This window comes from Rhinolophus hipposideros (assembly GCF_964194185.1).
Source record: "Rhinolophus hipposideros genome assembly, chromosome: 3".
NCBI lineage: Eukaryota > Metazoa > Chordata > Mammalia > Chiroptera > Rhinolophidae > Rhinolophus > Rhinolophus hipposideros.
The window spans coordinates 90624509-90641867 of record NC_138049.1 but is presented as its reverse complement, the minus strand read 5'-3'; positions in this window follow the sequence as shown (position 1 = coordinate 90641867).

Here is a 17359-nt window from a genome sequence, read left to right as displayed (position 1 = left end):
AGAACCATTTTATTTATAGAATCTCCTGGAAAGTCTTGACTACTGAGGCTTACTAATAAAGAGAACTATTCTATGCTTGATGGAACATTGCCATGTTCAAAGAAAGATGGTCAGAAAAGAAAAATTCCATTTTCCTAGAAAATATACCATCTGCTTACTATAAATTCAAGAAGACCACTTTGGAGACAAACTTTATAGTTATAAAGGATGCATATTTAAATTCTTAAGATATCATTTTAAAATTATGCTGCACTAATTTAATTGATCCCTGAGTATGCATTTTTATACTCCTATATCAGAATGTTTTATCTTCATGTTCAGAGACATCTGAATCATAACAATTTAAAACTTAAAGTAATTTTAAGAACACATAAAATTATAGAGGAAGACAGTGAGACCCAAAAATATTACATGATGTACTGTAATATATTCTTTATAATTTATTAAAAGTAAAAATTTACCAATGATTTTGTAAGTGTACCTAGCCAACCTTGGACTATTTTGATAAAAGTTGTTAAAGTAAATCTTACAACAAATAATACACATTTTTTAAAATCAAATTCCATGACTCTGATTTTTTCCTAAATAACTCAGAATTATTTCTTATCCACACTTTAAATTTCTATAGGCTATTATATTTAAAATAATTTAACTCTAATCCACTGATTGTATTGAAAACACAGATCAATTACTTCTGTTCACAACCCTCCAAGAGTGCATGGAATGTGGGAATGAGTAGGATCAGTCCTAGGAGTCTCAATAATGTTTACTCATATTTGCTATTCAGAAGCAACAAAATTATTAACCACGGTGTCATAGAATAGTAAATAATTTCAGGATGCATACAGATTCCATACAGGTACCCCGGTAACTAATGAGATGAAGTGATTTGCCCAGGGTCTGATTTCCTCCTCATTTTTCCCCATGTAGTAGAGGGGAATTCTAGCACTTTGAGTACTTAGAACTTGATTTTCACACATATTCTTGCTGGGAAAGAAAGGAGTGAGAATTTTTCCCATCAGTTGACAGGAAGGTGATTATCAGCCTGTCTCTAAGTAAATTTCAGATACCTGATCCTGCTCAAAATCCATGGTAAACAACACACTGAATTTAATTTTATTATGAATAAAAATGATTATTAATGTGAGTCACCAAATACATAAGCAAATCAAGTAAAACATCTTTTTGCTACCAGAACAGAGTCTGAGAATAACAGAAAAGACAATTTCATTGATTTTTTTTCTTATTCCTTCCCAAAGTATAAGATTTATTCCTCTGCTCAAGGGCTACAGCAAATTAGAATATCTTTATTTTGAACCTATGTTTTCCAAATCAGAATGGGAAAAATGGCAAAAAAAAAAAAAAAAGTTAGTGCCAATTGACTAGAAGTCCTTATGAGCTAGGTTTAAATCCATGAAAAACATGGAAATTGTTTTCTAACCTAATTGTGCATGTAACTCTGGCCCTAGAAGTAAATTTAAGCTTATGTTTTTTAGCTCTGCAACACCCAGTCCTTTTTTCTTTTCTTTTTTTTTTTTTGTTTTTCTGTCAATGGCAAGCATAATCTTTAACTTAGTTTTTTTTTTCAGATAAGTGGTAATTATTTTCAAAATCCTCATAATCATTATCATTTCTTGAAAGCTTATGAATCAGGGGCTGTGCTTTAGAGATGTTATCTAGTATCCACACAACCTTATAAGGTAGGTCCTATTTCCTCCATTTTATTGATTAAGAGGAGGTAAATAACTTGTTCTAAATCACAGAGTAAGTCAAAGGACTAGAATTCTTACTCTGGTTTGTTTTATCCAAAATATATAATCATAGCCACTAAACTTTAGTCAAGTCATAGCATTCCTTTGTGTTTCTCTTTTCTCATCAGTAAGATATGAAGTTGAAAAGTTTTGGCAATTTTCAAACTTTGGAAGTTATAGACTTTTTAAAATGAAATTGCATATATAATCTTGATTTATAAAAATCAAGCTGCAGGAAGAGAAGAAAAATAAGTATTTAAGTATTTCCTTCACTGCGGGGTCTAGAAACAGTTTTGTGATGATCTTGGTTCCTATAGAAAACCTATTTTGAAAATTCTAGACTATAAGCCCTTTTGGGACCCATCCAAATTTCTTCTATAAATCCCCTCTACATTTCCCCTTCAAAATCTATATTTACTAAAGAAATTTATGAATCTCCTTAGAGGTTTTATAGTAAACAATTTTGTAAATGAAGGCCATGGGGCAGATAAGGAGAAACTATGGGTTAAGTGTCCTTTTTATTCCTTTCTATTGATTATTCGGGAGATAGTTCAGAGACTATAAACACACCTTATATGAGGGCATTATTTAGACCACCCCAGAGACAAAAAACAATTTATATCAGATTTACCTCTGGTCTCACAGAGAATATTTCCTGAACAAAGACACTTGATCAAGATGACCTTAATGTTTCCTCACCATGACTAAACTTAAGATAGGTTTCTTCCTAACAATAGGCCCCTGACCTCCCTTTCCCTTAAAATATTCACTTTAGAAAACTTACAATTATAAATTCTTCCTCTGCTCCTTTGATATGTAAATATTTTCCCAGTCTCTTACTAGATTTACAACCCAGGAATGTCTTTCTCAAGGAACAGATGATAGTCAAGTTTTGCAAGTCTTTTAGGTCAATGGCAAAAAATAAAAATAAATAAACTGGAAAAATAAACCTAGATTTTAAGAGTTGAATAAAGATGAGAGTGTTTTCAAAGAAACAGACAATAAAGAATATGATGTATGTATTGAGTGATGACAAGAACAAATTTCAAATGAGAAGATACTTATGACTTCTATATAACTTCACAGAATCTGCAAATGGTGGAGAAAGCAATCTCCTTGGATAAAGGCTAGGACAGATATGGTGTCATTTGGAGAAGAGAATGGGATGTTTTGCAATAGTAAGATTATTAGGGAAAAAGTAACCCAATTGCAAATAAATTCAAAGTGAAGGAAACTTTACTCAGAATTGATGTAGCAGGGAGAGATATACTTTAGGTGATAATGCTGTCCTGTGATCTCCAAGTTGGAAATTATACTCATGCTGATCATAAAGTGAAATTTCTAAGGCTGGAGACCCAAGAACATTCTGTAAGATCAAGCACAGATAACAAAAGCAATTAAAGATGGAAAGTTCTTACTGAACATCTTGTAACATTTTGATCCAACCACATGGCTATTTCAGAATAAACTGTTCATTAAAATGCTGCTTTCCCTTTGATCCAAATCTATACTCTGCTGACATTTTTAGCAGTGGTAGTCATTAGATTAGTGATTAAATTTTATTACATAGTGGGAATAAGTAAAAAAAAAAAAAGAAAGAAAAAGCAATCAGGCCACAAAGACATGAAGAAAGATAGAAAACATGAGAATTGACTTGAAATTCTTGGTTATTATTTCCTGACTTACAGATTCAATGAGTATTTATGCTAGGAGTGCAAGAAATTTGGCTTTGGAATAAGGCATGGAGCAATGTTGGAACTTTTTTGTGTGTACCTAATATTTACCTGAGAATCCTTCTTGTTCCTTCAGTCACTGCAGCAACTTCCCTCAGCTCTTGGTGACAAAAGCATGTGGGTGTGAGCTGTACTACACTATAAGGCCCAGAATGTTCAATGTAAAGAAGAAGGACCATAGCATGGTCACCTCCTTTTCCCTTTCCCTTAATTATGTTACTCAAGGTGAAGGCAATGGCCTCTCCATTCTTATAAAAGGAAGATGTTCATCAAAACCTTTTCATTTTTTTTTTTTTACTTAACATAGACTGCTTTCAGGGGATTAATAAAAAGCCTTGGTGAAAACTATGTTTTCCTTTGAATTGTACCTCAATTTTATCTTCACACTCCTATTCAAAAACTGTGGTCCCCAGAACACAAAAATGTCAATATGTATAATAGTTCTTTGTCAGTGTTCTCCTCAAGAGTGGAAGAATAGCTAGGGAAAAGTATATTGCTCCTTTCATGCTCAAGAAGGTTCTAAAATAAAAATGAAAAAAAGAATTGATCATGCCTCACTATGCTGAGTACTATACGAGACACTTCATTTGGTCCATTTCTCATAATAACCTTGCTGGATGGTTATTGCTATCTCCATTTACAGAGAAGAGGAACCTAGATTCAGAAAAGATACATTATTTGGGTTATGCTAAATGCTATAACAAAATAGCTTAGATGTCAATGACGCCTAAAAAACATGATAGAAATTTATTCTTGTCCCTTTAAGGTCAAAATGGGTAACAGTGATCTGTAGGATGAATGTAAACTCTAATAGTTGGCTTTCCGTTCTGCATACAAGTGCCTGATCTAAGCTTTTGATTTCTGAGGCATTCACTTCAAAGATGGTTATCTCAAATTAAACACACTGCCACACACTAGCTAAAGAGCCTGACCTCCTCCCCACAACGAGGCTCCTTTGTTTTACAGATCTTGGTTGATTTCAATAACTGACCATTTGGCTCACTTGTCTTTTTTCTTCACACGTTTTAAATTCTTGCTCTTATGTCTTAAATTTATCAGTAAGGAGTGAGCCCATGAAACCCTAAGCCCCTGCCCCCTACCCCAATAAAAAAGAACCCCATGCTTGTCCTCTCTCCATCCCTTTTTCTCCTCCCCACTCTAAACCCCACAACCTTTCACTATGGGATATCATGTAATTTCCCAGGGATATCATGTAACTTCCAGGTCCTGTAAGTAATACCCCCCCTTTTTTTCCCTAAGTTTCCTGATGGCTCTTGCTAAAGGGCATCTTGTGATGATAATAAGAACCACAAGGCTGGTCCAGCCACAATACTGGCTATGCAAGGCTGAAACCAGCAAACAAAACAAGGGGTGTCTCTTCCAAGAATTTATTCAGGGATGCAGGTCCTGTTCCATTTTAGAATTCTGTCGTGTTCAACATATGGGTTTTCAGGTGACTGAGGAAAGGGGAAGAGAAACAGAATCTCATATGGGAGCATTTTATGGACTAGTCCAAAAAATGGTACCTACTACTTCCTTTGACCAGAACTCAGTCACATGGCTACTTTTAACTCTAAGGTCACCTAGAAAGTGCATTCTAGTTGTGCCTCAGAAGGAAGAGAAAATGAGTTTTGGAACAGCTAGCCAGTCTCAAGCACACTCAAGTTTTCTAGTCACAGATATGCACTTAAATGTTTGTCCATCTAAGAGTCCAGAATGTTTTAGTGGCGTGCAGTCTTTTCTCCCAGGTCTGGATATGACATATTAAAATATGTTATCTTTCCGGCAGGTATAAGAATAATCATAACAATAGCATTTGTAGTAGCACATCATTGGAAATAAATTTCATGGAAGAGAGTGAATAAATTGTGGTATATTCAAAACAGCTAATTAACAATGAAACTGAATTAACCAAACATATAGATAATTACAAAGACCTAGTATAGATGACTTGCATACAATTCTAACACATCTTGTGGTAATGACACAGATAAATTACAAATCACATTTTATTAGCAGGTGGTATAAGAACTCTCTAGAAAAAACACCCTGTCGTACTGAACATCTTTTTTTGAAAAGTTTACTTTAGGTAGAAACTAATTCTCTAAGCATGGATATAGAATGGAGGTGTCTACACCAGAAAGCAGAGAGACTTTGTTGCTCTGGGGAGCTGAGGTATGGAAAGCCAGAATATGGGTAGCAGGCTGCACTTGCCACACTGTGAATCCTCCCCAGGACTCCTAAATCTTCTCAGTTTACTGTACCTAAACAATATTTAAATTCAAGTGGAGGTTTTGGAGTCACCAAAGAAGAAAGTCAGTTTTAAACCTCAATTAAATGCAGAGGTGCTGATGGGATTCAAAGGCAAAGAGAAGCATGAGATGCCAATTGTTGGAACCTTATACGCTAGGAGAGAGGTTTTAGACTCTTACCAGACCATGGAAAGGGAATTCAGATGGCATTCAATCAGCTCACCGTGGGACAAGTGGATTCTAGTGAACATATGGGTTATACTGAGTATTTGGCACTTTACCTCACAGTAGATCTAAATCAGTGGAATAATTGCATACAGGAACATTCAAGGATGATATTCACCATGTTTTATAACTTGTATGGCACAGGCAATGACCAGTCAGAAAGAATGTCAGCCAAGATGTTGGAGTCTCCTTGATATGCTACATATTACCCCTTTTATTCTGATTCTTGGGAAAGGCTAGGTGTCCCAGGAGAGGGGTAATGTGTGGCTGACAGGGAGAACACATGGAAAACAGTGGCTATTTACCAATAAGTATAGAAGCATTTCAATATTTAAACAATTATTGTGATCAGATCCATGTCTACCAGTGCAATATAAGCACTAGGGACTTTGATACTGCAAGAAGTTACAGATGAGAGGCTGAAAATAAAGAAAGAAAGGTAATAACTTTTATTCTCTCCCCTTAACAATAAGCCATATTCTCCTTTATATTCATATTCTCCTTGTTATCAATTTACCATTATAACACTTGGGAATGAGTAATGTCTTCCACCTGAGGAAGAGGAATATGATACACAGAAGTATCCCATCCAGGAAAGAGTAAAAAGAGAAAAGCCAAGTCCCTCTAGCCCCAGAAAAATGTGGAAAGAAATTGTCCAAAAGAAGGGCAGTTAGGGAAGAGATGCCTGTAGAGCAAACTTCTCTTCAGAGCTTCTGATGGGGCAGAGAGAACGTGGGCAAATGGACTGATGAGATGGTCAGTAGCAGAGAGATTTTAGCCCCACTTCAACACTTTAGGAAGAGACTCCAGTAGGGCTATTCCTGTAACAACCTTGGGGCAACTGTAACCAAAGAAAAAGGCCACATTAGCTCGTAAGGAGGAGAAAGGAGGAACTTGACATAGCTTTCCTCAAACATCTCAGCTGTCATGCCAGTCTTAGCTAGGATGAGATACAGAATTTTCCACAAGCACTGGAGTAAGGGAGGGACACACAGAGAAGTTAGCTGAGAGTGTGATTGATACTGCCAGAGAATGTGGTGCTCATAGAAGCAATTTTATTTTGAAATCAAGGACTGCCAGAGCCTGAGATTAAGTGCGAGTTGCAGTTATATGCCAGTGAGGCCTGAGGGTGATCCTAATAAGTGGGGAAGACTGCTCGGCCCCAATTTAGCTGGCAAAGAATACACCACAGATTCAACGATAGTCAAATTAAGATGAAAAATCCAGAAGAACAAACAGAACATGTGGGTATAGGACATTCCTGTGGAGACCAGAGAGATTACAAGATAGACTGTAAATTCCAAGGTCATCCTTCCTCTAATATATGGCCACATGAACCTTCCTCTATACATTCAGTTGCAATCTTGGAGTTAAACAGGGGAAATGAGTGGCACTCTGAAAGATTAAGCATTTACTTAAAGGGGCACTCTAAATTATCATCTGGGGCCCAGTTACCCAAATGGACTGTAGGGAATGGAGTTCCCCATTATCCCATAAAATGGTACTCATAGATTTATTATGGGAAAAATAACTAAATGTATTCTTTCTTTATATCTCAGTGCAATGTGAGTAAATGTGTGACTTTGTAAGACAATAAAAAGAAATCAATGTAGTGTCAAAGCTCAGTAATTTGGAAACTTCTTGAAAAGTGTTTTGTAATCAAATGCAGCCCAAAAGTTTATAAGCTACCACATGTTAGACCCTACTTTGATTACCGTATTCAAAGTACTAGTAACAAATTTCCATAAATAAAAATATTCTTTCCTGTCCAAGAATACAGGTATTATATAATTATGTGATATTTTATATTCACATTAATTAAAATACGTAATAGCTTGTATTTGAAGTAAAAAACCCTAGCTAAAGAGAGCATTGTTATAATGAGGTTTCTGTAAAAACATTTCACACTATACTTATTTTTTCATGGAAATCCATGATGCTTAAATCATTTATTTTTATTCTATATGAACATTTAGTATTTTAACCTATGTTATTTTTAATTGCCATCAGATTTTGGCTTCACCAATAATTTCATCCTTTCCTTTTATCTTAAATGTCACTTGTTCCTTTAAACATACCATATTTTCTTCAAGTAAGAAAAAGAGAAAAGGCTTTATTCAGTGACTGTTCTGTGTAAGGTTCTGTTCTAAATAAGAAAATATATATATGAGAGAGTTTGAGCTTTAAATCATACAAACCTAGGCTAAAGTTTAAGTCACCTAAACTGCTGATGTTAAGAAACAATTGTTAATAAATTGTATAATAAATCAGAATAACACCATCAATATTCAAGAAAAAAAAATCAGAGATTCTAAAACCAGTGGGGCTGAATTCCATCAACGACTGCATGAAACTATTTTTTATTTCCCATATTTAATAAACGGGCCAGAAAGGCTTTTCAAAATGTTTACTTCATTATTTAAAACTGAATGTTTTAAGTTGTGAGACCTGAAAATATATTTTAAACACATGACATGATGGTCTTATGAAGAGATTAGGAACATGGGAACAAAATTTCCTCGATTGCTTGTCCAGAGTCAAACACGGATAGACTAAATAATGCCCTCTCTCAGTTTTTGACTCAAAGAAATCCATTAAATGATATGTCTTATTTTTAATAGGGGTATTGTGTTAATAATGTCTTGTGAACTAAAAACAATCTGTGCAACACAATTTTAAATATCTAGAGACTTATAATTGTGACATGAAATGAGATCAAAGCTTTGTATGTCCTTCATTTGCTAGAAAGGTCAAGTGTCTCAGAGCATTTAACTTAGAAAGAAAAAAAAAAGTGCTCAAAACAACACTATTTCACCAGTTGAAATGGCTCTGGAGTCTTCTATCAACTTTAGGAATTAGTTTCAATGTATTGCCTGATTTTATTCATGCAACCAGCATGGAGCAGACCACCTGCTGCGAAATAAGGGTGTAGCGACCAACAGTTATTATAGCAGTAGCCATAAGTTTATTGCTTATTGGCACTAAACTTAAATCTTAGTAATTTTGAATTACTGAGTTAGCTTAGATTTATGGAGATGCACAATCATTTAGAATGGCATTCATTCCAGAAGGGTATATTATCTAAACCAATTTTCTTATAGTGATACAATTGCAATACTATAGTTACGGTTGTATCAGCATTTCCATTATAAAGTCCTATTTTCAGGGTTTTATAATTTGACCATAAAAATTCTCTCCTTGTTGATACTTGGCAAACAAGGTCAGAGGCATAGAACTCAAGATTTTTTTTTTCTTAAATGAAATTAAAAGCACACATACACATGTTTGGTCTCTGCAGCCATTTTAGGCTTTAACTCTGCAAACAACAAAAATACACCAACTATATCTAGACAGAGGTAAAGAATTGGAGAAAAGAACAATCACCCAAAATGCCAGAATAACAAAATGCCAGAGTGACAGAAATGGTCCGTTTATATCAGTTACACTTTAAGTTCCTGTGTGAGTTTGAAAGTAAGTTTGAAAACACAAGCGGAAATTTCATCAATGCCAATTTCAAACCAATGGCTGGGCCAGGTCCCCAATTGTTGTGTTTCTTGTCAGGGAGTTGGAGAGAATTATACTTCCCATATAAAGATGTGAGACTCAAGTAAGTAGAAATGAAAGCTTCGAAATTTTAACAGCTCTCTATAAGCACTCAGTATTATTTCTTTGGCTCACAAAAGTTTCTTATCCTAAATTTACAAATCTTACTGTCCATATTACTTGTTTAGATTTATCATACATGCATAGATGTCCCAAATATATTGTAAACTTCTGAAGTAGAGTGTCTCTGTCTTTGGCTCCAATATGGCACATCAAAATATTTGTTGAATTTATGGCTATTAAATTGGTTTTACGTTTTCCTTTTAGAACTGAGAGAGATTGCCTGACTATTTTGTATGGAGTCAGCACTTCGGGTTAGAATAAATCCACCCTAACAAAAACTCATAGACACAATCAATAGTTTAGTGGTTACCAGAGGGTAAGGAGGGAGGAGGGTAGTAGATGAGGGTAAAGGGGGATCAAATATATGGTGATGGAAGGAGAACTGACTCTGGGTGGTGAACACACAATGGGATTTATAGATGATGTAATACAGAATTGTACATCTGAAATCAATGTAATTTTACTAACAATTGTCACCCCAATAAAATAAAAAGAAAACCAAAAACATGGTGGTCGCCCTCTAGTGATCAACAAAGAATATGCACATAAGGTATCAAGGAAAGGCCAGACCCTATTTTTATGAGACAGAGCCATGGGAATTTGCTCTGTATAAAATTTATAGAGCATATAAAACAAATACTAGGACTTTAAAATCTAAAATTTGAGTATAAAAGAGGAGGGCACTTCTCAGTGTTGTATTACAGTAAGTAATAAAGAAAACAGGCTACTTCCACAGACTGCCTAAATTCAATCCTGGCTTTGCTATTTGCTAGCTTTGTAAATTACTCAGATACTTAGTAACTCTGAGATCCAATTTCATACCAATGAAATTAGGGATAATGATAAAATTTGCAATTGCGTTTGAGGGTTATTGTGATAATTACATGGGATAATCCATGATCACTTTGGCTCATATTATTAGAAATATGTCAGTTATCATTTACATTGTTTTTTTCTGCTGTCCTATTTTGAGCACAACAGCCTTTCTAAAATTGTCATTAATGAGGAATCTCTTCTTTAAAGTGTTTTTCTTTGACTACTTTGTTTCCATCAGTTTAAAGAAATCTAAAATTTGAAAAAACAAGTCGAGTGTTACTTGGAAGGTATAGAATACAGGGCAGCTCTTGCCTTCAACGTACTTACAATTAATTCTTTAACTTATGATATAAAAATGTAACTAAGAATCACAAGGTCTTGGGCTGAACACTGCATGAGGAAAGAGGAGCAAAGATATGTTATTTACTATACAGAAATTTACAATCATTTCATAAAACTGTGACATGCCACGTTTCCTTGAAAATAAATCCTACCCCGAAAATAAGCCCCAGTTAAGACCATCAGCCAGACGGATGCATTTAGTATGTTATATGATGTTCCAGAAGATGACGTGACTGTATTTGAATAAATGTAGATTGTTGTACATGAAAAAATAAGACACACCCCCGGAAATATGCCCTAATGCGTCCTTTGGAGCAAAAATTAATATAAGACCCAGTCTTATTTTCAGGGAAATACAGTATAAGACCTGGTCTTATTTGGGGGGAAACGCAATTGAGGGCACTTTATAGAGTTGAAGGTGTAGAAGTTGAGCTCAGAGTACCATTATTTGGGTTTCAATCTGGTTTCTGTCATTCACTTGCTATGTGAACATCAGAAAGTTTCCTAACATCTCTGTGCCTCAATTTCCCTATTTACACCATGCTGAACAATGCCCATAAAGTTTGCAGTGAGCATTCTAAAGGCTCAGTAGATGATAAACATTACTGTATAACTATTGTTTTTCACACAATCTTGGATTCGAATGTTCAACTAAAATAGGTAAATGTTGTCTACCTGAACAAATTGGTAGTTATGAAATGATCATGGGGATGTAAAGCACAGCATAGGGAATTTAGTCAATAATATTGTAATAATTATATACAATGCCAGGTGGGTACTGGACTTATCAGGGGCATCATTTCATAAATTACATACATGTCTAACCATTACACTGTATACCTGAAACTAATATAAAATAATATTGAATGTCAACTAAAATTGAAAAATAAAAAAACAATAATAAAAAAAAATCCAATTTGAAACTTGTCCTTTACTTAACACTTTATTCTACAAGAAAATTAATTTTCAGAAAGCTCAGTTATACAACCAGCCCTCAACACACTCCAACTCAGTTACGTGTTTTTACTTCAAAAGTAAGTTCCTAACATTTCAGAATCACTCACGCTCATTTTGAACAGTCACTGTTTCCAACCCCAATGGCACAGAATATTCTTGTGCATAAACAACAGATTTGAAATAAACAAGGTTAGTACAATAATTGTAAAGATGAAGAAGCAGAACTGGGTTATTGCAATTCTGTAATTCTATGTGACTGCCTGAAGTTTTAACTTCAGATTGAAAACAGTACAACAAAATGCAAATTGTTAGGCGTAATATACAGAGGGTGCCCCCCCAAAAAATGTATACACATTTTAATAAAGGAAAAGCTATTAAAATTGTAATACTCAATATACACCAATAACAAAAGATGAATACACGTCACAACTGACTTCTGCAATGACAAGAGGTGCTCAAAGTGGTTACCATCAGTGTCCAGACACTTCTGATGTCGGAGAACTACTGCTTGAGTGACGTTGACCAAAGTGGCCACCTGTATACATTTTTTGGCATTTTTTGGCACCCCCAGTATATGACTGTATATGTGTACATATATGTATATATACACACATATATAACCAAATTATATATAAAAGCTGAACTATTTCTCTGAATTACCTAATGCAGGCCTACGCATGCAGGAACACCACCATAGAAAAGAACTATCCTATGCAGCCGGAACAGCACGTGCGAATTCATGGAGCTGAGAGATTGCAGTATGTTCTGGGGAGACTTGCAAGTTATTTCAGTGCGACTGCATCAGGGAACACAAAGGAGTAGTTACTGAAGAGTTAGGCCCACGCAAAATCATGCAGAAGCCTGGCAGTTATGTTTTAAACTTTGAACTTGAACTCACGGGCCACTGGGAGCCATTGTAGAGTTTCAAGAGTGGGTCATCCACTCTTGAACATTTGCACTTGGCTAGAGACAATTGTGATGACATTGTTAGAATGTGTGATATTGAGTAGAAGATCAGTTATGTGACTGCTGTCATTTTAGTGAGAGAAAATGGTGCGCTGAATTAAGGTAGTAGTTCTGGGGTTAGAGAAAAATACCAGGGCGGGGGAGAGAGGAGTTCGGGTACTGCCAGTATTTTGGCTTGGTTAACTAAGTGGGTGACAGTGCCAGTCACGGAATTAAGAAGAACACCGAGGCAGGAGATCTAGAGAGAGGGTCATTTTCTCTCTAGGGGGTCATAGGGTGCATGATGTTTGACTGGGACACAGAAACAGAGGTGTCTTGGAGACATCAGAATACATCACCCAGAGGCTGATAACAGACCTGGAAGCATGTAGATGTAAGAACCTGAGAATAGAGATGTTTGGCTGGAAGCTCTTTGGGCTGTGTACTGTAATTAGCATGGCTGTGTCTCTCGTGCTGCACCTGGGATCTCTCCCACCACAGCCTCATATTCTTTACTAACTCTACGTCCTTAGTCAGGGTATTTAATTTCACTGGGCCTCAATTATCTGTAACCTAGTAGTTACCATGTATTTGGGGAAGGACACATTTTGAGAGTTATTAAAATATCTGTTCACATTTTATTTTCTAATACCTCACAAACTGGTATTTCCCCAATTTTTCTGGAATGGGATTTAAAGCAAGTGAACTTCAGTTGAGAGAAGTAGAGTTACCATCCTGTTTAATGCTTGTTGGATCTCTTAGACATCTAGGTGTAGAAGAGGAGAGCACATGCCTAGTGGAGGGGTATAAGTGGAAGCAAAATGGTCAAAAAAAATAAAATAGGAGTCCATCAAGCATACTTTTCAGATACTTTACATTGACAGCCCCTGTCTACCCCAAGGTTTCCCATACAACTACCTGTTTATACATTTGTGTTACCACAGGAAAGTAACCTACATGATATGGTACCAAATTCTTGACCAGTTTGATGAAACACAAGAGAGACGTTAAGGACAAAGAATCTATAGTGCATTTCAAATATGTTATAGCGCTGCCGCCCTTCCCACTGCTGTCTCCATTTGTTTTCCTTTCACTCATTTTATCTTGATTCTGTTGTAACAGATGCCAATAGAGTTTTTGACACTGAGAATGCCAGATCTATCATTAATGTGTTGCCAAACTGGGAAAGATTTACTAACAATATGTTTTGCCTGCATTGGTTTGCTTCTTTTAATAGAGAAACTCATTTGAATAACATCTGAATAAAGGAGTTAATAATAGTAGCCTGGAAGCGAAAGCCAGATAGGATTAATGAGCAACTGACCCAAATCTTCACCCTGAATTAAAACTGAATGACATTAGAATAATTTTGGAGACTCAGAATGTTGTGTCAGTTCCAAACCCTCCTTCTACCCTTTCCCCTCTTCCCCTCCACCTACTATATTTTTAACATAGCTTACCTTTGTACCTCCTGGCTTTACTTGGGAGTTAAGAAAGAATATCTTGGATTGACATTAAAACCTTTTGTAGTATCAGCAATAAAACATTATTCTGCAACTGGTTACAAATTTTAGTCACATAGTTCATAGTGCTCTATCTATATGCATGTAATGACTACATATTGGTAAGGGCATTAAGAAAATCATTTTCCTCTATTAAAATTCAAATATCAAAGAATGTTATGATGTTGTATCCCATTTGTGTGCTGGTGAGTGTGAGAGAAAGTGGGGGGAGGGGGAGTGAAAGTCCCTGTAAAAATAGTAAAACACCTATATATGGACTTTTGACTATATTTTAAATGTGGCCACAGGAGGATTTAAATTCCTCTATACTTAAGAGGAAACTATATCTTTATTAAAATGCTTATTTTATAAATATGGCAGCAAGGGTTTTAGACAAACAAAAACAAGAAAATAAAACAAGAAAAAAAATTCTGGACGAGTAATATCTATAAGAAACTTCCGTTATTCAGAATGTTTGATATTTCATTTATAGTTCATTCATGTATCCATCATTCATTTATTTCTTTATCAAAACTTGGTTTCCCATATACCATATTTTACATACTCGAGAGGCAACAATGAATATGGATCCTGTCCTCTAAGGACCTCTTACTCTCACCACCAAATTTCCTGAAATAATTGGGATTCTAAATGATTGATATCTGTCCCATTAGGTGTCACTGTTTCACAGTTTTTATGCCTAATCCAACCTCTTAAGTGTCTTTGGTGTATATTTTGTAAAACAAAACAAAACAAATAATAAAAGAGATATTTTTGCCTTACAGTTGTTTAAAATACCTTTAATTCATGGATGAATGGCTCTGAGAAAAGCTTTATTGAAATGTAAATTAACGAGTTGCTTCAACTGTATGTTAAAGGCACCAGGAAAAACACCCTACCTTACAGAGTATCTTTCCCCTTGATTTGGGCCTTCATTCATTCACTTAGCAAATATATTAAGCTCAAATTGTGGCCTAAGGAATGTGCTATACTTTTGCGTTCAGAAATATATGAGAACTTTTTTTTTTCTTTCTGTATAGCAAGGAATATAGCTACATAATCAAATAATCATTCTGTAATATGACAAACATGTTTTTTAAAGTATGGCCTGAGATTTAGGAGAAAGAAACATTCATTGTTTATAAGATGTCAGGTAAGATTTACTATAGGAAACATTAAAGGATAAATAGCAGAACCAGGGCTAGACGGACATGATCGAGACATTCTTCTTAAATGCAAAATATGAGGTGGTGCCAAGTAATTCAGAAATCGAGATAATTTTTTTTTTCCCAGAAAGAATTTAGCAAAATATTTTTAAAAATCATGTTGGTATACTATGGTCTGTAGGCATGTCACCAGTTTTTGTAAATACAGTTTTATCGGCTTTCAACAAGTATGGATAAGGGGTACGGGTATTCTGGAACAGAAAACATGAGAAAACACTGGAAGATTTGGGAATGGCATGTGAGATGGGGTTAAGAATGACAACTAGCCTTGTAAAGGTAAGAAGAATACCTGATTGGAAGTGGCTGTTTTTGTTTTGCTTTGTTTAATGTGAAATTCTGGATTATAGTCATTTCATCCTCGTTTAAAGTTTCCATCCTGTAAGAAGGAATGAATTAATTAACTTTGAAGTGTTTGTGATTTATTTGAAAATATGATAGACCTTTACTAATGACAGTTGAATTGAATAGTTTCTTTCTTATTTTAAGAAACCTAGAAAGAATGAGAGGAAATAGAGAGAGAAAGGAGGTATTTGAAAGAGGCATCGAAAGGGGTGGTAAGCACTTAGAAGACACCCTTTTCTTACTGTGCAATTTTGCTGATCTGTTATACATGAAACAAGTAGGACATGTGTAAACATGTGAATGATTTATACCATATACGTACAGAGTACTAAGGAAATATGTATTAAGACTAAAGATAAACAGAAATATTTCAGTTTTCTTTGCAGAAATGAAATTGCATATACTTTAATTTTAAAGTTCTGGCTGTATGAATATTGATTAAGGAAAAATATATATTTAGGTTGTACAACATAATTTTTAAGGTGTACATGATGATTTAATGCATATATACATTATGAAATGATTACCACAATCAAGTTAATTAACACATCCATCACCTCACATAGTTACCTTTTTTGGTGTGGTAAGAACACTTATGATCTACTCTCTTAGCAAGTGTCAAATATATAACACAGTATTAACTACAATCACTATGCTGTACGTTAGATCCTCTGAACATTTTCATCTTATAACTGAAAGATTGTACCCTTTGACCAATATCTTCCCATTTCCCCCACCCTCTAGCCCCTGGTAACCAACATTCTACTCTCTGATACATGAAACCAGACTCACAAACACAAATACTGTGTGAACTAATTTATACGTGGAATCTATAAAGGTCTGTCTCTATTTTCAAAGGAAAAAAATACCTATGATGGTACAGGTGGATTGAAGGCATGTTCTGTAGGAATGGTGGAGAGTGTGAAAAAGGATAAATAATTTGAAGCACATAAACAACATGAAGGAAAACAGACATGGTAATATTCAAAAGAATGAAGGTTGCCACAGGTTACGGTATGACTAGTTTTGTATTTTATATAAATGATATCGTATATATGTGTATTTGAAATGCACATATAGCTAGATTATAATTACATCCAGATTTAATTTTTAGCTCATCACTGATTCTTCCATAAAGCTCAGTATTAAACGTTAAGGTCAACAATAAATTTATTTACAAAGTGTGGATTTTTGGACTCAGGTAGAAACCCTTAAGAACATCCGTGCACCACAGCCCCAAATCTGATGAGGTCACTTCTTAATGACTGCCAAGTAACAAAAGAATGTAAACTTCCCATTCAACAACCTCGAATCCAGACATGGCATTGGAATTAGAGTGAGTCACACATTTCAGTGTACCTATTGGGTGGCCTTCCTTAAGTCTGTCTATGGCTGATATGCCTTTTTCAAAAACAGGAACGATATTTACAACAACTTGAAAGCAATGTCAAAGACAACACTGAATGCAATAGTTATCACCAAGCCCCATTATGTGCTTCTCCACTCCCAGGAGTTACAATAAAAAAATAAGTTGTCATCAAGTACAGCATCAAAAACATGAACTACAGTCATATCCAGATAGCTTTTCCTTTTTCCAGGTGC